The following is a 20,875-nucleotide window of genomic DNA, read 5'->3' as shown; positions in this document are numbered from 1 at the left end:
TAAAAGTCATAGCACCGTGTTTACTTTGATTTTGCCTCAGGCGTCTACATTTAAAATGACTTTTCCCACCATTGTTGGTTAAGTTATATTCAGTCAGATGTGGAATTTTCCTATTTCTGTCTTACTTTTGAATATATATACATTGCCTGATGCTTGAAAAATGTTGTATATGGAAGCAAAATGACAGCTAGTTTTAGTGTTTGTCAAATTTCTAAGAGGAAACAATGCCATACTGACAGTTTGCGTTCTTCAGGTGTACGCTCATAAACAAGATCGTGTTTAACATGACAAATGTTTGTTAAACAAACATTCTCTTCAGTTTTTCTAAGTTGGACATCAGAAATGCAAACCATTGTAACTTCTCAATGGTACAGTAAAATACAATATAGTATATTTTAGTGTTAGCATTAGCATGGCAGTTTTTTCTCTAAGGAACATTTCACTGCTTCATACCCTGACGGCACTTAGTCGGACAGTAGCAGTCGGTGTGTTAGCCTGTTAGAGAATTAGCACGACAATAAGTGGCTGCTTCTGTCAGCAAGAAGTCCCAGCGATCCAAAAGCTGCCAAAGATCACAGCTAGGAGTCACACGCCGGCGCTAGCAGCTGACACTGCAAGGTGCCGTCACATGCCAGGCTAGCACACTCGTCTCAAACACAAGGACATGCTCTGTCCTTCGACTGACTTGTCTTTTTCTGCCACGTTAAAATAAAAAGGGCTGTTGCTATTAGGCTGTAGACTTTTTTTTATTCTAATTTCAGATTAATACATTTTTAATGAGGCTATTAGCACAGTATAGTGAAGCATCAATGGTTCATGTTTTGTTTTAAGAAGGCTTATATCTAGACTCGTATCATTTTTATGTGTCATTCAAAGAAAACATTTACTGTGTGTATTACTGTACAGCTTATAAAAGTGAGAAGAGAACTAGCATGATTTGTTACATGCCACTACATTTGATATTATATATGTAATTACATTTTTAGATATTTTTAATGGTGACATTATTGCTTAAGTAATACACAACTGATTGCATGCGTATGATAGTTCAGTCAACCATACAAAAAGTTTCTGCCATATATAATAAGTAGTTACAATGTATTAATGTAATGTATTGTAATAATAATAATATATATATATATATATATAAAAAATTAAAAAGCAACTGATCATAAACTTGAAACGTGCTGTTAAAAATGTTGTGCAAATAAATATATATATATATATATAAAAATGGTCATATTTGAAATCTTTTGTCATACTGTATGGTAAATAAGTGGGGTTGTCAGATTAACATGTATATTTGATAAAATTAATTAAAATAAATAAAACCGCAACTGGTCATATACTTACATAAAAGTAAATTTTGTCATATATAATGGTAAAAATATAAAACATTAAATAAATGTAAGAATTATATTTAAAATACAATTTAAATTATTAATTTATTTAATATTTAATAATAATAATAATAATAATAATAATAATAATAATAATAATAATAATAATAATAATAATAATAATAATAATTACTATGCATAATGGTTTATTATTATTGAATTAACAAATTAATAAAAAAATAATATTATATGAGTTTATTAATTCAGGAAATTCATGTGAAGTAATTAACTTATAAATTATATAATTAATGAATAAAATGACTGCTGATATACAGTGTATTGTCACACGGTGGTACTGTGTAGGAGCATGGAGGATGCATCACAAAGTGCTTGAAAAAGATGTAAACTAATTCCCCATTTCACAAGGTGCAAACAAGATTACGACTGTTTCACATCAATGTTTAAGTTTTTTTCAAGATTGTAGGTGTCAAGGTACAGAAACCAAATAATTAAATGTAAAATAGCACTGGACAGTCTTCAAAGTAAAAAAGAAATATTCAATCAAACCTACATTTATTCAGACACCTTCAACATTTCTCACAGTATTACAGTTTTGCTATATATATATATATATATATATATATGAACGATGGACGATGGACGATGGACGATGAACGCATCCAATATAATACACATCCCATTTTTTCCCTCAACTGTTTACTTACACTTAAAAAAATAACTGACAGTTTTTTCGAGCATAATTTCCAAGGTGGATATTTTGACATATTTTGTATGTATTTGTCGGCACAAGAGCAAACATAAGCAAATTCGATGTTCAAGTGTTTTGAGATGCCTTTCTCTGTGCAGAAGAGAGCTCTGCTCGGCTCAGTGTCGCTGTCCGTGATATGCGTCTCTCTCTCTCTCTCTCTCTCTCTCTCTCCCTCTCTCTCTCTCTCTCTCTCTCTCTCTCCCTCTCTCTCTCTCTCTCTCTCTCCACACCGAACACAGCGCACAAGTAACCAGCTACTCCGTTCAGCTTTTCCGCGTCTTGTGTTTGGATGCTTTAATGTTTAAATCGACAAGCGGTAAGGCGTAAAAACATGTGAAAAGGATAAGCTTTCGTGAAGATGCGCAGCAGTGGCCCATCAACTGTCCTGAGCATCTTTTTAGGCTGGCCTCAGTCAGTTGGTTATATAAAATATCAAGGTGAAAGTCATCATAGCTTGCCTAGACCCAGCTCCCAACCCAACTTTGAGAATCGATCAACGGCTATATTTTTTTATCGCACGATAAGAGTCTCGCGTTAACGCAGCACGTTAATGCCGATATCGGCCCACCACTAATATATATATATTACTTTTGATCATTTTCATACTTAAGTTTTAAAATGCATATTTGTGAAATTTTAATGTGACTTCTCAGGAAACCATGTATGTCTGAAAATTTGAAGAACTAATGGCTTATAATAGTGATACTTATTCTAAGAAAAGTGCTTCTGTGAGTTAAGTTTGATATTTTTTAAGGATAACTCCAGTTTTGTTTTTTTAGGATGAGAGTTTTATGGTAAAAATCATGTGATGTGACAGCTAACAGTCTGTTTGTGTTCCCCCAGCTTGATGTTCTGGACTAACTGGAACGAGCAAAAGCCAAGTATCATGAGGTCGACTTTAACCGGCCGGAACATCCGCGTCATTGTTAGTGTGGATGTCATCACCCCTAATGGACTCACCATTGACCACAAAGCTGAAAAGCTGTATTTTTCAGACGGCAGTCTCGGCCACATTGAGAGGTGTGATTACGACGGCTCGCACAGATACGTGAGTATGGAGCTGCTTTGTGTGTAACTTTTAAAAAAATGCATGGAAGTGCATTAGCTGAAGTGGAGGCTGTGCTTTAAGAGCAGTGCAAACGGCTTTCAGCCTTTGTAAAGCTTCTCTGTTTTGCTGAGGTGAGACATTGAAGGAGGACATAAAGAAATGTAGCTCTCGTCCACTGAATACAGGTTACTTGGGTTCAGTTCATTATAAAAATATACAGGTTTCTGTCATATATAGTAAGTAGGGATGTCAGTGTGACACACTAATTTCATAAAATGTATTATTCAATTTAATATTATTTTAATATAATTGGTTATAAAATAATGCACAAAAATAATGCAACTGGTCATATTTTTATGAAAAATCCTGTTCCTGTCATTTATTTCATGTCATTTTTTTTTTGTTGTTTATAATTAGTAGGGTTGTCTGTTTAACATGTTAATTTAATAAAAAGATTATGAAAATATAGCACAAAAATGTAAAACAACTGATCATCCATGTTTTTTTTTCCACATGTAATAAGTAGGGCTGTCAGTTGTACGTTAATTTAATAAAATGATATATAAAAATAATGCACAAAAAGAAACAAACAACAACACAATCTAGTTTCTGCTGTATATATATATTAATTACGGCTGTTAGTTTAACATGGTAATTTAATATAATTAATTAGGGGAAAAAATACATAAATATTGATCGGACGTATTTTAATGGTCATATTTAAAGTTCTGTTTCTATCATGTCTAGTATTTAATAATACAAACATTTACAACTCAACTTAAAGAATTGTTCCAACTATATTAATTGATTGACAGACCTAAAAATAAGTTGTTAATAACTGCTAAAGTAAACCAATTTTAATGTTTACTTTCATCACAGGGCCAGGAACCGCAGGTAAGAGGGTTTGACATTGTTTATCGGTTGATGACCGCCAACAATGCCGTGGTGTGCTAAATGAGTTCTAGCTGGCTAATGAAACGATCTGCTCGCTGGGCTATTAAAAGGTGAAAATTGGTCTGGGCGCACAAAAGGAAGATTTGTTTTGTTGCATGTCAGACAGATAGCAGGGCTAGCGAGGCAGACCCTGTCAGAGTGTACCATCTAGGTTACAGCTGACAGATTCAAACTCCAGCCTTTTCATACTTCCTCTAGAGGAAAACACACAGAGCCACACATTTAAACTCCCAGGAGTTCAGAATCATGCAAATTAGATGAAACCTAATAACAACAAAACATCAGATATGCCACTTTCATTATGTAAAGTGTGTGATTTCTAAAACACTTGAATCAACCAATTTTGTTACAGTGGTTGGAAAGCAATCTATTCTGTTCAGATTTTGAAAACCATTTTTAATTGCGTTATTGTCTAGTTTAATAATTTCTTTAAAGAAAGTGTTGTGTAAATATAGTTCCTACTTTCAAATAAGGCTTTTGTGAAAAGTGTTTCCATCCCGCTTTATTACCCTCAATTTTATTTATTACCCGCAACTGCGAGTTTATTTTTCATAAATAGGAAAAAAGAGGAAAAAAGTCAGAATTGCAAGTTTGTATTATGAAATTCTTTGAATAAAAGTCAAAATCATAAAATTAGTTGTGTTATAAAACTCGCAAGTCGTCGTCTTTTTTTTTTTTTTTTTAATTCAGTGGGGGAATTGGCCTTCCACACATTGCAGTTGACAGTGAGAAATGTTTTCCTCAATCTAGATTTGCAGTTTTCACAGTTGTATTTTACGTTCAGCTTAATTTGCAGTTTTCCTCAAAGGTAGTGAATATGTTGTAGATTTGTTAAACTAATACAAAGTTCTGTCATGAAACTCTAGATGGCACAGATCTATAGGCTGTAACTCAATCTGGTATAGTGATGTCATTGTGGATGGAAACTAGCCATTGGCTAAATTCAGTTCAATGCATGAAATGGCAACATGTATGTTACAATTGAACGTGGTCCCTTTTCAAATAAATTGTAATAAATAAAATGATTCACATAGCATAGCTGATTGGTTACTTTTCACATTATCAACTCCACATTCAAATGTGAGGCCTGTGCTTGCTGTAACATTTGCAGCGTACTTCAGAAACCTCAACAGCTCTTTTAGTTTTCAAATTTATGAAAAATCAAATAGTATGTACTGTGTAATTTACCTATTTCCAAAAGTAGTAAATGCATTGTAAACGTTACAGCAATGTTATCATTTTCAAATTAAGCTTTACTCTTTGCAATTGGCTGGGAAGCATTTGATTCATTTCAGATTTGTAGTTTTTAGTTTTTAAGCACGTTACTTCATGAATAAAAAAAAAAAGGTTGTAAATACACTGTAGAAAGGCTACACTAATGTTATCACATTCAAATGAGGCTTTTCCGTTTACAGCTGGTTTTAAAAAGCATTTGCTTCAACTCCGTAGTTTTCAGTTGTTTATATTTTTACAACTATTTCTTTAACGGAGAATCGCCAATAAAAATTTCACAATGTCGCAATTCCACAATTTCGCAATTCTTTCCAGTACTCATAAAAATCACATCCAATTAGATCTAACTACCTTATGGGCACATTTGATTTGTTCTGTACATAAAAATGGGCGGAGCTTAGCCAAGGGGTCAGTATAGCTTAAAAAAAAATAGAACCTGTTTAATTAAGGTTATGTTTGAGTAACCCGCCATCACATTATTGGAGAGCAAAGTCTGAAATAATCCCTGCTTAGAAGCTACTTGAAACGTAAGCCTGCGCTCGGAGCAGGAATGTCATGTTCGTGTCCACTGATTCGTAATTCAATGCTAAAAACTTTAGATCTTAAGAGAGCATGAAAAGGTTTTTTACCTGTCGAGACGACAGCTCTGATATCAGAACGTCATGCAGATATGTCTGCCACATCTTTCATCCTGATCCCCCACACATGTGTGTGGGGCGGCGATGAAACACTTGGGAATAAAGACGTCTCGACCGCATGAGGGTGAGAACACGTGTTTGACATGTTGTCATCACGGATTAAAGTGCGAGCCTCGCTCTCCATGTGCCCATTGAGCTGCCTATTATTATTACAAAGAAACTGGCATTCAAACGGACGGCCCCTAAGAGACATCTGTGTCTGCGTGTGTTACTGAAGAGCGGTTAATGCTGCACTTCAGAACAGATGTGTGTGGCTCACAAAAGCCAAGCAAAAAATAAATAAAAAATGAAAAATGAAAAGCTCTTAAAGTTGAGAAAAAATATATAAATAAAAATGTGTGCAGCCTCTCTTTTAACCGATCAAGGGTTACATGCAGTTTGAAACTGTAATTTAGTATTTGTAGTGGCTTGTTTTGTGGATGTTATATTATATAGTAACTTAACAGAAATATTGGTCTCTCTATTTATTTGGATTTGTATAGTTATATATTTATCCTTCCTTTTCTTTGTTGCTTTGCTATTGTCAAAATTGCTGACAAAAATTGCTTTTGTCAAAATGCTTTGATTTTATGAAGTTTTATTTATTTACCGCTGTTTGTTGTAAAAAAAAAACAAATTATTCAAATAAATGTGAGAAATCAACATTTTTCTTTTTTTTAACACACAGGGAAAAAAATGACTTAATCTCATTGACTTTTCAAAACTGTTATCACATTAATTAATTCGTTTTATTTACTCAGTTTTTTTTTTTTTTTTTTTTTTTTTGCTTTTCATATAAATCTGAGAATTAAGAAGGTTTTTTTTTTTTTTTTTTTTATATTTTTTTTATATGTACATCAGACAAATAAATATATGATAGACCTACTGCATTATTTAATTTTCTTTAATGTAACCTTCAGGGCATATGCACCATATGGAGTTGTGGAGAAAAATAAATACATAACAAGTGATGATACAGTTTTCACTGAGTGAGTCATGACAGTTTGTTTTTGATAAGGACCGAATGTTTTTAGTGAAAGTTTTATTTTACTTTCCAAAGTCAAACTTGAAATCTATTTGTTGAGTGTAGATTTTGAACCCCGGTTTGTTCCCATCTCTACCATCTCTGTTTTCTGAGTGACAGGACTCAATCCATTTCCTCCAGGCACGTGAAGAACAGCCTCTCTTTCACAGCTTAACTTCCTCCCCGAGGCAGTGCGTGATGTACTGTATCTCTGTGTCTGTTACAACAGCGATTCCATTTACACTCTCTCTAGATCTGGTTTAATCATTTATAATGTGGGGGATAATGGAGGAGGGCTGTCCTTCGGGTGTCACGATGCTTCCCCTCTGGCTCTGGACGGGCCCGTGTGTCTGTGTGAATTATACAGACACTCACTGTACTTTATTTTGGTCTGTGCACCTTGGTGCTGAAAGTAAACTGTCTGATGGAACTGTGCTGTACAGCAGGAGAGATGCTTTCATTTATTTATTACCAGTGCTTCAAAGTTATTTAATGATTTTTACAAGATAACTGTAAGATTTATGAATAGAATCTATCTGTCTGTCTGTTGGTCTGTCCATCCGTCCGTCTGTCTGTCCTTATATCTGTCTTTCCAACATTGTTCTATCACACTGTCTCTCCATTCATATCATACTGTCTCTCTGTTGTTTTTCCTGTCTGTCTGTCTGACTCTCCATCCATCCATCCATCCAACCTTCTATCTGTCATCCTACCTGTCTGTCTATCTATCTTTCTATCGATAACCCATCCATCCACCCTTCCATCTATCCACCATTCTATCTATTGTTCTATCCATCCATCCATCCATCCGTCATTCATCCATCCATCCATCCATCCATTGTTCTGTCATTCTACCCATCTGTCTGTCTTTCCATCCATCCATTCATTCATCCATCCAACATTCTATAGTTCTATAGTTCTCATTCTATCATTCTATCTGTTGTTCTTTCTTTTTCTTTTGTTCTCATTCTATCAAACTATCTGTTGTTCTATTTTTTATCAATCCATCCAGTGTTGTATCTGTTTTGTCTGTCTGTCTGTCTTTCCATCCATTGGTCTCTCTTTTGTTTTATCTGTCTGTTTGTCCATCCATCTATCAATCGAACCATCATTTTAACTTTTTATATATTTATTTTGATCTGTTTTGCTATCCATCTGGCATTTAAGCACAAGCTCCAAAAGTTCAGAACGTTTTAAATTAATGAGAAATATAAATTCACCAAAAGTCTACAACCTGAAATGTTTAATGGTGCTCTTATAAAAAAACAGTATTTTTTATTAGTGTTATCAGGATATTTCCCTCACTTAAATTCTTCTACTTAAATTTGTAGGTAATCGTGAAATCAGGACCCGGAACGTTCTTTGGCTTGGCAATTTACAGAGACTTCATCTTCTGGTCGGACTGGACGCAGCGGGCTGTGATCCGCTCTGATAAATTCACCGGAGCCAATACAAAAGTCCTCCGTGCAGACATCCCTCATCAACCGATGGGAATCATCGCTGTTTCCAACGACACCAACAGCTGTACGTGATTAATTTCCTTTGTTCCGTCACATGACGCAACTGTTTTAACATTTAACTCAAACCAAACGTTTTTAGATGTATTGACACTGAAGTGTTGTCTCAACAAACTTTTATACTATATTCCTAAAACCCTTGAATCAAAGAGAGTTTTAAAACGAGCAGATAAACACGTTTTTCGGTTGACGTAGCAGATCTTCTTGTTCGTCTTGTTTGTATTAGTCACACAAAGCTTGTTTGTATTATTCACACAAGGTGTCTGAGATGCTTACTCTGTGATGAGAGCAGACACAATGCAAAGTCACTGATGTTAGAAGCGTCAGAAGTCACTGGGGACTTTTTTGATGGTTGTGCGGGAAGCTGGAACGAAATCAACACATTCTGACCTGAGGGTCAGATGAGCTGATGAACATAGTCACAGTGTGCTTTGCTGACTGTGTATTACAGGACAAGCTTGGTTTATGTCAGCATGGTGTGATAAATACAAAGACAAATCATGTTAATGAGTGACTGTTAGGGGTTGTGACTAGACTTATCCCATGAGACGAGACACGAGATGGTTCACAAGGATGGGACGAGACGAGATGAGACAATATTTTTGGATTTTTGATTTTTTGATTAAATATACAGGGAAACTAGACTTATTCAACTGAAAAACTAAATTAAAAAAATGAAAGCACATCATAGAGGGCGCTCTATGTTTTTAGTAGTAGGCTACAGGAGCACGGAGCAGCATAGAGCGCTCCCTGGCGGCTGTAGACCGTAATGTTTTCTCTTGGTTCATTTCTCTTGGTTCATGTCAAATTAATTTTGATAAGTTGCACCTGACTCTAAGTCACAGGACCAGCCAAACTATGAAAAGAAGTGCGACTTATACTCTGGAAAATACTGTATATACATATAGGTGATCTCAATTCTCTCACGAGAATCTAAACTATACAAAATAACGTAATTTACTAGTGGTTCTGAAAAATTCTTTAAAAAATATATATAAATTACACATTTCAATGAAGGGGTCAGTGTCTCAATTCATAAAAACCTGCTTCACAATTGGAATCTCCTGAATGAATGATTCAATGGAAAACTTTTTTAAATGGTGAGTTGTTGCCACCTCCTGGTGGAAGAGGATAAACGTTACAATACATACAAGTATTACGATGTTTTAGTTTTGAGTGGTACTGTAAACAGTTAATGTTTATTCCCAAATTATAAACTTTTATCCCAGTACTTGTGTTATTTAAATGTTTGTAACACAGAAATAATGATTTGTGTTGTGTTGCTCTTTCTGGATCAGCAGCAGCATGAATGATTTATTAAAGGGGGGGGTGGGGGTGAAATGCTCGTTTTCACTCAATATCCTGTTAATCTTGAGTACATATAGAGTAGTACTGCATCCTTCATAACTCCAAAAAGTCTTTAGTTTTATTATATTCATAAGAGAAAGATAGTCTGTACCGATTTTTCCCGGAAAAACACGACCAGCTGGAGGCGTGACGTGTGGGCGGAGCTTAAGAATCACGAGCGCCAGTAGGCTTTTGTTGAGAGCGTTTGGACGCTGTGACATTACCGTGAGGAAAAAAACATCCAAAACAAACCATGGCTAACAGTCAGATTCAGCGTATATTTATGATCCAGAATCAGATCCAGAGGCTGAAATTTAACAAGAGCATCAGCAACAACGTCTGTATGTGGTATGTACTGAAACTGTATATATTTGCTTAGCGGTTTTGGAAAATGACGTTCCACTTTGTTGTCTTTTTATTTATTTATTATTATTAAGCTGTACATGTGGAAAGTGCAGTTTGATGACAACATCACATGTTGTTTACTTGATGTGCTTACGCGCCGATAGCTAAGTTAACAACACAGAGATATTTGAAGCAGTTTTACTCACCGCATGCGGTTCCAACCCACGGTCGTGACGCTTTTCGTTGGGACTGCATTATCCTTAAGAAATAAACGATGTGCAAATCCGTCGTCAAACTGGACCTTGTTTTAAATCAAGCATCTTCGAAATGCAGGGAACAAACACAAACACTTGCACAACTCCGTTGATGCTCTGTAAAAATAAACTCCATCCACTTGTCCCTTAATGCTGTTTCTCTTTTGGTAATCTGTGCAGGGTTGTCTTGCCCTGGCAACCAAAAACACACTCCTTTTGTGACGTTTCGCGACGCTCTCGCTCTGATCAGTGAACGTCTGTTGTGCTCTCAGTGCTCTGCTATACGAGAGCGCGCGCTCTTCCGGCAGAAGTTCCTTAAGACCCATATAAGGAAATTCCGCTCCATCTAACGTCACACAGAGCCATACTCTAAAAAAAACTTTCCCAAACTTGTGACAAACCGGAAGAAATATTTTTGGAACAGAAATACTCCTTCAAACATACAACTTAATTTTTGAAACTTTGTCCATGTTTAGCATGGGAATCCAACTCTTTAACAGTGTAAAAAACTCAGTATGCATGAAATAGCATTTCACCCCCCCTTTAACATGGGCAGTGATAAAACATACTTCTCGTATTATACAGACACTCGCAATGTGAAACGTCGTATTAGATATAGCTTAATCGTTGTCATTCAGGAATAAGAACGCATGGGTGTTTGAATCTAGATTGCAATCTTTAAACGATTAATCATGCAGCTCTAATGTAAACACTGCAAATTATTTTTCAAGGATATCGTCACATTCTCGAGAGAACAGTCGGATCTTGCAAGACACATATTTTATATTGTCAGTATTTTGACTTTTACGTTTATATTTTCGGACCACAAAATTTAAACCTGCAGTGCTTGGTAATTGCATCTGTTGAAACTCCCAAGGAGCACCACATTTCAAGTGCCTGAGGTGTAAATCTTTTAAAGGGAATAAACTACATTCGATTCACTCGGGAAGTAAAACTGCACCTTGAAATTTACAGAATTAGCAGAAATAATAGAACATAAGACATTTATAGAATGCCGACTTTCCACTCCGCTTCTTTCTTGGCTTCGATACAGACATTTCTTTGTTTGCAATTCAAGCCTCAATGCTTCAAAGGACTCTAATGGAAGCAGCTTAGATGCTTGGCATCCTAAACCGCAAACTGAGATTTTTTTCATCCCAGGACTCTCTTCGTAGACTTGGACCTCGGTAGCCACCGTCCCCGCTATCTATATAGTGCAGATGATTCTATTAAGGGAATTTACTCAGACGGAGCTATAAAATGCTGTAATTCTAAGTTATTTCCCACTTTACCTTTTAAATCATAACAAAAATAAGACAAACTTATGCTGTTCCAAACCACATTACTTTTTTCCTTCTACATATAATGACATACATACTATTTTTTTAGGTTAACTGTTCCTTTAAAAGTGGGTAGCATCTGCAGTTCCTTTTATTCCAACTAATAAACATTCCTTTATAATCGCCGGCCAACAGAAATCAGCCATCGTAGAGTCCATGTTATTAAAAGCCCCATCCCATAATAAGCGAAAGCCTCCCAGGACTGACGCCCCATGTCGCTACGGTGAAAGACGCTGGCCCAGTGCACTCATCTGAATCCTCACCATTTGTGCAGGGGAATACGCTCGGCCCACGGCTCTGGAGTCTGGCAGCCGCTTGTGTGTAGATAGGGCACGGTTCAGAGACCCGCGCTCCACGCCAACGTCTGTGCCAAGCACAGTTCAAGCTCACACCCGCTGAGGAGCCCAACCCTCTGACTGGCACTGCAAGAGTGCCCTTCAAGCATTGAGTGTGTGTGTGTGTGTGTGTGTGTGTACGGAGCTAGGCTGAATGTATTGTGTTAAAGATATCGGTTGCCTTAGGCCACAGTTAAAATATAGCGGTGAGAAATTGATAAAATATTTCACACAGCATTCAATAATGCTGTTCTGTATTCCAACAAACATGTTTTGTGGTCATTACTAAATAATACAAGGAACCTTCATTATATTAATAAATTCATACGCTAGAAAGATTCTGTGTCTGAATTGCTTGGATCTAAATCCAGATTGTCATTCAGATGTCCTGCTGCTCTCAATAGATTCAAAATCTTGACTGTGATCCATGTTCTAAATCTAGATTATGTTTCAGATTCCATTTGCACGGAATATAGAATCTGGAACCAGATTGTGATTATGCATCCAAATTGGAGCCCAAATTAATTTTGTTCTGAATCTAGATTTTAAGATTGTGAATCTGATTCATATTGATAAAATAATAGCATTTACATGCAGATTGTAATTCAGATTTCCCTTGCTCTAAATACAGATTTTAAATGAAGATCGCGGTTTAGTTTGTGATAAATTTCCATCTTTTAAATCAAGATTGATTAATACTCTAAATATGGAATTCTGAAACCATATTATGATTAATTTTGTACATCCAAACTGCAATCTAAATTTCTTCTGAAAATTTATTTTATAAAAAAGATTGTGATTCAAATTCATATTATTCAGAATAGAAAGATTATTTAGAGATTTTCGAGTTTATGAAGGTTGTGGTCAAGACTCGTCTAGAGTAGGGTTCATACTTTAACTCCAGATTATGATTCAGATTCCGTATGATATAAATATATAGTCCTGGAACTAGTAGGGATTTTCATGTTAACCATTTCACCGTTAACATAAACGCTAAATCGAATGTGAAAGTGAACAGCCAGTGTACATTCAAAAGTGATTTCAATACCTGTACATTGATAATGCAATAATTATAAACAATATAAGAATGTTTGCGGGAGTGGCCACAAAAATTGTTATGGTCAGAAATTGAGCGAGAGCGGCATTACGAAACAGTCCTGTGTGGAGCTTTTACTCCAGACTATCTGCACAGTACGTCGACATTTTAAGCAACTTTTTAAAAATAAAAAGAAGGTATACTTAGTGTATGGCTATTTATTTTATTCTTTTATTTGATATTGTCTTGTTTTTCTCTGTTATCAGAAGCGCTGCAGGTGTGTGATAATTTTAGGATATGTGAATCCAGGTTCTGTTGTTGCTGTATTGTTCTGTATGCTGCTGTTTGTACATTAAAATAAACTTGTGGGAAAAAAAAAGATTTTATTTTAAATGGGTCACAGACACTCATCCATTCTATTTTTATTTAATAGTCCTACTGATTTATTGTTCCAATCTTATCAGTTAACAGTTAATGTTCGGATAACAAGTAACAGGAAAATTTACAGAAATAAACATCCCTAGTAACCAGGTTATCATTAATATTGTAGTTCCATATGGCAATCCAAATACTGTACAGTAAATGTTGCTCTTAATTATAAATTCTTTATTCTGCAGTTTAAATGCTAAACCCCCCAATATTAATATTAAATAACAATACTTTTATATATATATATTTATTTATTAATTTATTTATTGTTGTACATCTCACGATTTGTCTCAGAGCACTGAAATGAGTGATTTGTTACCAAAGATTTCTCTTGCTACTTTTAGGTGAGTCATCCCCATGCAGCGTGAATAATGGAGGGTGCCATGACCTCTGCCTTTTGACTCCACTTGGTGTGGTAAACTGTACTTGCCGTGGAGAACGGATATTACTGGATGATAACAGATGTGTATGTAAGTCCTGTATCCTCTCTGTCTCTGTACCTCTTGCTCATTTTCAGTCACCCAATTTTTTTTTTCCATATCTGTTTTTATTGAAGCTATCGTTATGCTGGCGTTTTCCAAATAATAGCAGATATTTCTGCTTGGGATGCTGGTGTTGAAGCAAGTTATGAGAATGTGCAATGTTTGGCGGCTGATTCGCTCTGGATTAAAATTCAGAGCGCACATTCAGGTCTGACGTGCCCTTGGTCTAGAGGCGGATAGCTGAGAAACAGGGGGTATGTGGGACAGAACGGCTGCTTTTAGCATAGTGAGAAGAACATTCTGCTGCCCTAGGAGCAAACTACAGCATAAATCTCTCAGCAAGGCTGTGGTCCAACAACCTCATTACTGCAGCATTCTTATGCTAATTATTATTTATATTATTTGCAAATCTGATTGACTGAGATTCCTGTGGCTCTGAATGTAGATTCCAAATCCAGATTGTGATTCAAATTAATTTTGGTCAGAATTTAGGTTCTGGGCCCAAATTATGAAAAACCAAGTGTGCATATAGATTGTAATTCAGCAGCCAAGATTGTGATATCGACTCAGATTGTGACCAATATTCTGAATCCAGATTATGATTCACATTCTATTTGCTATGAATATGTCATTTTGGAACCAGATTGTAATCTATATAGTACATCAATTTAGTAGTACATCATTTTACTTCAAATATTCTAAATCCAAATTTGTGATTCAGTTTCATTTTCCTCAGAATTTAGAATTAGAAATTTAGGTTCTGGATCCAGATTGCATACAGTTTGTAATTCCTAGGGTGACCCTATGCGAAAAAAAAAAACAAAAAAAAACAAAGTGGGCCACAATGCTTCAAGTCAAACGAACGAACAAACACATGAAAGCGATTCAAAAGCATAAGGAGCCGTCTGTTCTGCACTTTATAGCTCTCATGAATGTTACACAACGATCAACCTGCACAGTGCAATTAGCCAAAACCTGGATATTTTAGGCAATATTAAAATCCTGCCTAGGATGTGTCCTGTATGAACGGCGCATATGGTCACATCTTAAATCAAAAAGGATTTTCTAGTTGCTGGTTTCTTTACAACATATTTGCATAGTTGATACTGTTGGCTAGATCTAGATATTAAATGGTTCGGGGGGCTTCTGTCTAGACATTGATATTACTGGAACACCCATCTATTGAATATGTAATTGATTTTTGTCAGGGTGTAAATGCATGCGTAAAAAAAAATTGAAAGCAGTTGATTGACTTCAAGAAGCATTGGTTAGATTAAGTACAGTAGCACACGGACACTACATATACATGGTGACATTCAGTGTAGGATTCCAACAGTGTTCCACTCTGCTTGGGGAGGATTATGGGGCTTATACACAGATGTGTTTTTGTGTTCAAACAGCTAGACATAGTGCATCAGATGGAAAATAACAGAACACAGGGGATGCAATGCAAAGGCCAAGGAGGCATCCCTCTGAAGCTTGTGTACACAGACTAACAGTAAAAAAAAAAATGCCATTGCCACGTCTATCCTCGTCTGATTATATATCAAACACTGAAGCAGTCAATGCATATACCTTATCTATACTTCAAGGCAGCACATCACAACTCTACAAATCTCTTTTTCTCACATCTTATAGCTATGAACTCCTCCTGTAACATCCATTCTGAGTTCCAGTGCGGAAACGGGGAATGCATCGATTACCAACTGACATGTGACGGCATCACTCACTGCAAAGACAGGTCGGATGAGAAGATGCAGTATTGTGGTAAGAACCCATTCAGGTGCGGTGCTGTGTGTGTGCCCTCAGGTTTCATCTCTAAACTGAATGAAGGAAGCTACAGAAGGTCTTCCTGTTCTCCTGTGACTCGGGCTAATAAGATGAGCTTAGAGAAGCCTGGCAAAAACGTAATGAGTGCGAGTAATTTGACAGACTTACTGCTCCTCTGTTTCTCTCTCTCTCTCTATCTTTACTTTTTCAAGCAGAGTTTTTAATGAAGCAGTTGCACTCAAATAGTTTTACTATCTAGACTTTAGATTGCATATTTAATACATATCTTTCGATCTATCTATCTATCTATCGATCTTATCTATCTATCTATCTATCTATCTATCTATCTATCTATCTATCTATCTATCTGTCTATCTATCTGTCTATGTCTGTCTGTCTCTCTGTCTGTCTGTCTGTCTATGTCTGTCTGTCTGTCTGTCTGTCTGTATATTTGTCTGTCTGTGTCTATGTCTGTCTGTCTGTTTGTCTGTCTGTCTATCTGTCTGTCTGTGTCTGTCTATGTCTATGTCTATCTGTCTGTCTGTGTCTGTCTATGTCTGTCTGTCTGTCTGTCTGTCTGTGTCTGTCTATGTCTGTCTGTCTGTCTGTCTGTCTGTGTCTGTCTATGTCTATGTCTATCTGTCTGTCTGTGTCTGTCTATGTCTATGTCTATCTGTCTGTCTGTGTCTGTCTATGTCTGTCTGTCTGTCTGTCTGTCTGTGTCTGTCTATGTCTGTCTGTCTGTGTCTGTCTATGTCTGTCTGTCTCTGTCTGTCTGTCTGTTTGTCTATCTATATGTCTGTCTCTGTCTGTCTGTCTCTGTCTGTCTCTGTTTGTCTATCTGTCTGTCTGTCTTTCTGTCTGTCTGTCTCTCTGTCTTTTGTTCTGTCTGTCTGTCTGTCTGTCTGTCTCTGTCTGCCTCTCTGTCTGTCTCTGTTTGTCTATCTGTCTGTCTGTCTCTCTGTCTGTCTGTCTGTCTGTCTGTCCTTAATATAACTTCATTAAATATCTCCAATACATATTATTGTGAAGGCCTTTTCCTAATCTTTCCTTTATCATTCTTTAGAGAACCGGAACTGCAGACATGGCTATAAATCATGCTATAACCAGCGCTGTGTGGCCAACCATCGATTCTGTAATGGCGTGAATGATTGCGGAGATAACTCTGATGAAGTTTACTGTAACAGTGGGTATTGTTTCTTCTTCTCACAGAATTGAAACCCATTGTCAATCCAGTGTTGGTCAGTTCAGGAATCTTCTTTTTTTTTTTTCTCTCTCATTCTGTCCGACCCTCTGGAGAAATGTAATCCATCAATCAATAGGAATTCTCATCCTGCTTGGACATTTAAATAACAACATTAAGCTTTAATGCAGAAACACATCTATAATGTAGACAGCACAAACCACAGATCTCGGCATCACTGTGCTTCAGTGAAGGCCAATGAAAGCTGTACACTTGCCAACAATGCAGGAATCTAAATGCTTCTAGAAACATTTGATTTTGGAAATAAAATAGTTCTCATTACAGATATTTGTATTGTATATTGTAGCATGTAGCCAGTGAAACTTGATTATCTCCTTTTTGTAAGATTCAAGACCAGTTCTGCATTCACACTGGACTTTAAAATGGAGTAAGATCTAATTGATCTTAATTTAGAATCAGACACACCTCTTTAAATAGACCAGTTTTGCATTCACACTATCACTGGGTTTCTATTCCCATTACGTTAGCACAGATATCTTTAATATTAAAGTATTTACACAATTAATTATGATGTTTTTTTATAATTTGGAATTACGCAAATGTGAAAGCAAAAGTAACTATGATCACTTTGCTTTCATATTACATATTCAACTTTTCAGAAACAATCTCGGATTGTTTAAAAGATGTCTGACTTCATCTAAATGTTTTTGTTTGGTTTAAAGTCGACCGAATTTAGTGTTCAAAGCATTTTGGTTTGGTTTAAAGTGGTTTGACTTCATTTAAAGTGTTTTGATTTTCTTAAAAGTGGTCTGACTTCTTTTAAATGATTTGGATATTCTTTAAAGTATTTTACCTATTTAAAGCATTTTGATTTGATTTAAAGTGTACCGACTTTTTTTAAAGCATTTTGGTTTGCGTTACAATGATTTGACAAAGCATTTTGATTTGCTTAAAAGTGGTCTGACTTTGTTTAAAGCATTTAGATTAGCTTTAAAGTAGTTTGACTTTATTAAGAGCATTTTGATTTGCTTTAAACTGGTTTGACTTCATTTAGAGTGTCTTTGTATGCTTTCAAGGTGTGTCTAGTTAATCTGCTTTTTTTTTTTTTTTTTTTTTTTGGTTTCAGATTCCACGTGTTCATCTTCTGAGCAACGCTGTGCAGACGGTGCCTGTATTCCTGCATCATCCTGGTGTAATCAGATCATTGATTGCGCTGACGCATCGGACGAGAAAAGCTGTAGTAAGATTAGCATGTGTGAAGGCGCTAGCCCGTTCACACTACTGACGGTGTGTTTGCATGTCACTTAACGTGTGAAACCCTCATCTCATTGTCCTCTCTGTTTCCAGATAGCACAGACTGCATGGAATACTACAGACTGGGTTCTCGTGCCAGCAACAGTGAGAGGTTTCTAAGCTGCAATACCACGTCTCTGTGTGTTCATCCCTCCTGGATCTGTGATGGAGCCAACGATTGTGGGGATTATGCAGACGAAATACACTGCCACGGTAGAAATGCATTTGCATTCTCTCCCCCGGACTGTCTTTCTCTTGTTTGTTAGTGTTCAAAGTACAATGTTGTCACGTTAAGAATGGAAAATAATAGCACTGGGAACAAAGGGAATTTTTACAAAGTTTGCATTGCGGTACAGTGACGGCTCACATCGCCAGAGCCTTTTATGAAGCTGTGAAATGTGGACTTTTTTGACTCAATCACATTGAGTCCTGCCAAATATTTGACAGTAATATACTTAGATATTTATGATATATGTAGAAAGCCCAGGACCTACTGAGAATATTTAGTGACTTAATAAGTCCTTGTGGCTGAGTGAAACAGAGCTCTGGAAGTCAATGAGTATGTAGAATATATATATATATTTTTTTTTGGAACTTTACAGTCCTGTCAGAATTTATGAGCTGAGCGCACATAAACGCCATCGCAATGTTGTAATTAAAAGTTGGAAAGTTGGATTTTCTTTGAAATCTGCAAGTTAGGGAATGTCAATAAAGGAACTGTGGTAAAAGTGGGTTCCTGATGATCATGTGTGAATATTTTATTGTGACTTGTTGATGCTGCAGTTTCATTCATTCATTCATTAAGTCGCTGCTAAATGTAAATGTAAATGTATTCACATTCTGACATGGTATTGTATATACATAAATCTCAGAATGTGTGTAAATGAAATTTTGGCATCAATTCACAATATTTATATATTGTACACGTAATATATATATATATATATATATATATATATATATATATATATATATATATATATATATATATATAATTTTACACAGACTTTTTAATGATCACAACTGAATTTTAATTGTAAATGATAATTTATTAACTTAATTTATTCATTTACACAGTAATAATATATAAGGTCAGTGTGGCAAATTTTTTCAGGTTTATTAATTTTCAACTGAAATCAATCAATAAATCGATCAGTCAATCCCTATAATATATTTGATTTGACAATAAAATTTTAGTATTTTTTATTTTTTTTTCACTACAGGTTCGATTAATTTTATGTTTTAATGAGAGAAATATATATTGACGTGTATTTGTGTCCATGCATACAGTATTTGTTATACATGTGTATACGTTTATATGTTTTTCACTTTTACTTTAATTATCATAGTTAAAACAGTTGTTTATATTTTATTTTATTTTGAAAAGTATCCATCTAATGATACCATATTGAAGTTTTCTTTTAGGCGGTTATAGAGTCTTTACACAGCAATGAAAAAAAATGTAATAAAATCAATGCCTAGGGTCATAAAACTTCCTGTAAACACCCATTTATGATTTCAAACCTTCTACATAGGAACTTTCCTGGAAGTCTTGAAGGCAGAAATACATAAAACTAATGTGCGATTGTTAGCTAAAGCACTGTTTCTCTAAAAATCTTCATGTCCTTTTAAAAACTAGAGTCCTCCAGAAATGAGCACAAACCTTTAATAGAAATATGAAGAGGATTCAGTTCCTGACCTCAGCTGTGGTCACTCCCATCATGTAGAAACAAAAACTCGCATTTTCACTATTGCTGCATCTCCAGCGTCTGGTTGTGCGATGGACAGAAAGACTGCGAGGACGGAGCGGATGAATTTCAATGTGGTGAGCACCACCTTTCTTCATTTTTCAACTGATCAGGCCTGCCAGACACATTGTGTGCTCTATATGTCATCCTAATGAATATATCCACGTCTAAAGACTTTATTTAACTTCAAGTCACGTACCACCATCTACATTAGAACGTAAGTGCTATTTTGCTCTATTGATCGACTTGTCACGGCTGGTATGTGGTAAGTGCTAAATGTGAGGGTCCTGGCTTTACACAGTTACAGTTATGCTTTTATCTAAAAGTTATTTTTAAATTCCAGACAAAATATTGTAGAAGTCTGATAAGCTGGTACTTTTATGTGATTTCATTTTATTGAAGCGCCTTTCCACTTCAGGGTAAAAACAAAAAGCGAATTATATTTTCCTAATTGCAACTTTTTCCTTTATAATTTTGAATTTTCATGTCCCATTTGTGGCTTTGTATTTGAAAATATGACTTTTTCTCATAATGTATTTGTATTATTATTATTTTTATTATTACTTATTTCACAATGGTGCATTTGTAGCAATGTTACTGTTTTTCACAAAAAGTTTAGATCTCCCATGGTGACTTCATGCCTCAAAATGTGATTTTAAGTCCTGCATGTGACTTTATTTCTCGTTATTGAATTTATTCATTTCCTACTATGTCTCACAATTCTGCTTTA

At 35.6% G+C, this 20,875-nt stretch overlaps 1 pseudogene; it reads left to right on the top strand.

The window, feature by feature from the left end:
* Positions 1–20,875, top strand: part of LOC113079523 (low-density lipoprotein receptor-related protein 1B-like) — a 108,403-nt pseudogene that overhangs the window by 48,254 nt on the left and 39,274 nt on the right.

This window comes from Carassius auratus, unplaced genomic scaffold (genome assembly GCF_003368295.1).
Source record: "Carassius auratus strain Wakin unplaced genomic scaffold, ASM336829v1 scaf_tig00028481, whole genome shotgun sequence".
Classification (NCBI taxonomy): Eukaryota; Metazoa; Chordata; class Actinopteri; order Cypriniformes; family Cyprinidae; genus Carassius; species Carassius auratus.
The sequence above is the reverse complement of the archived record's forward strand: the minus strand, read 5'-3'. Positions and strand labels throughout refer to the sequence as shown.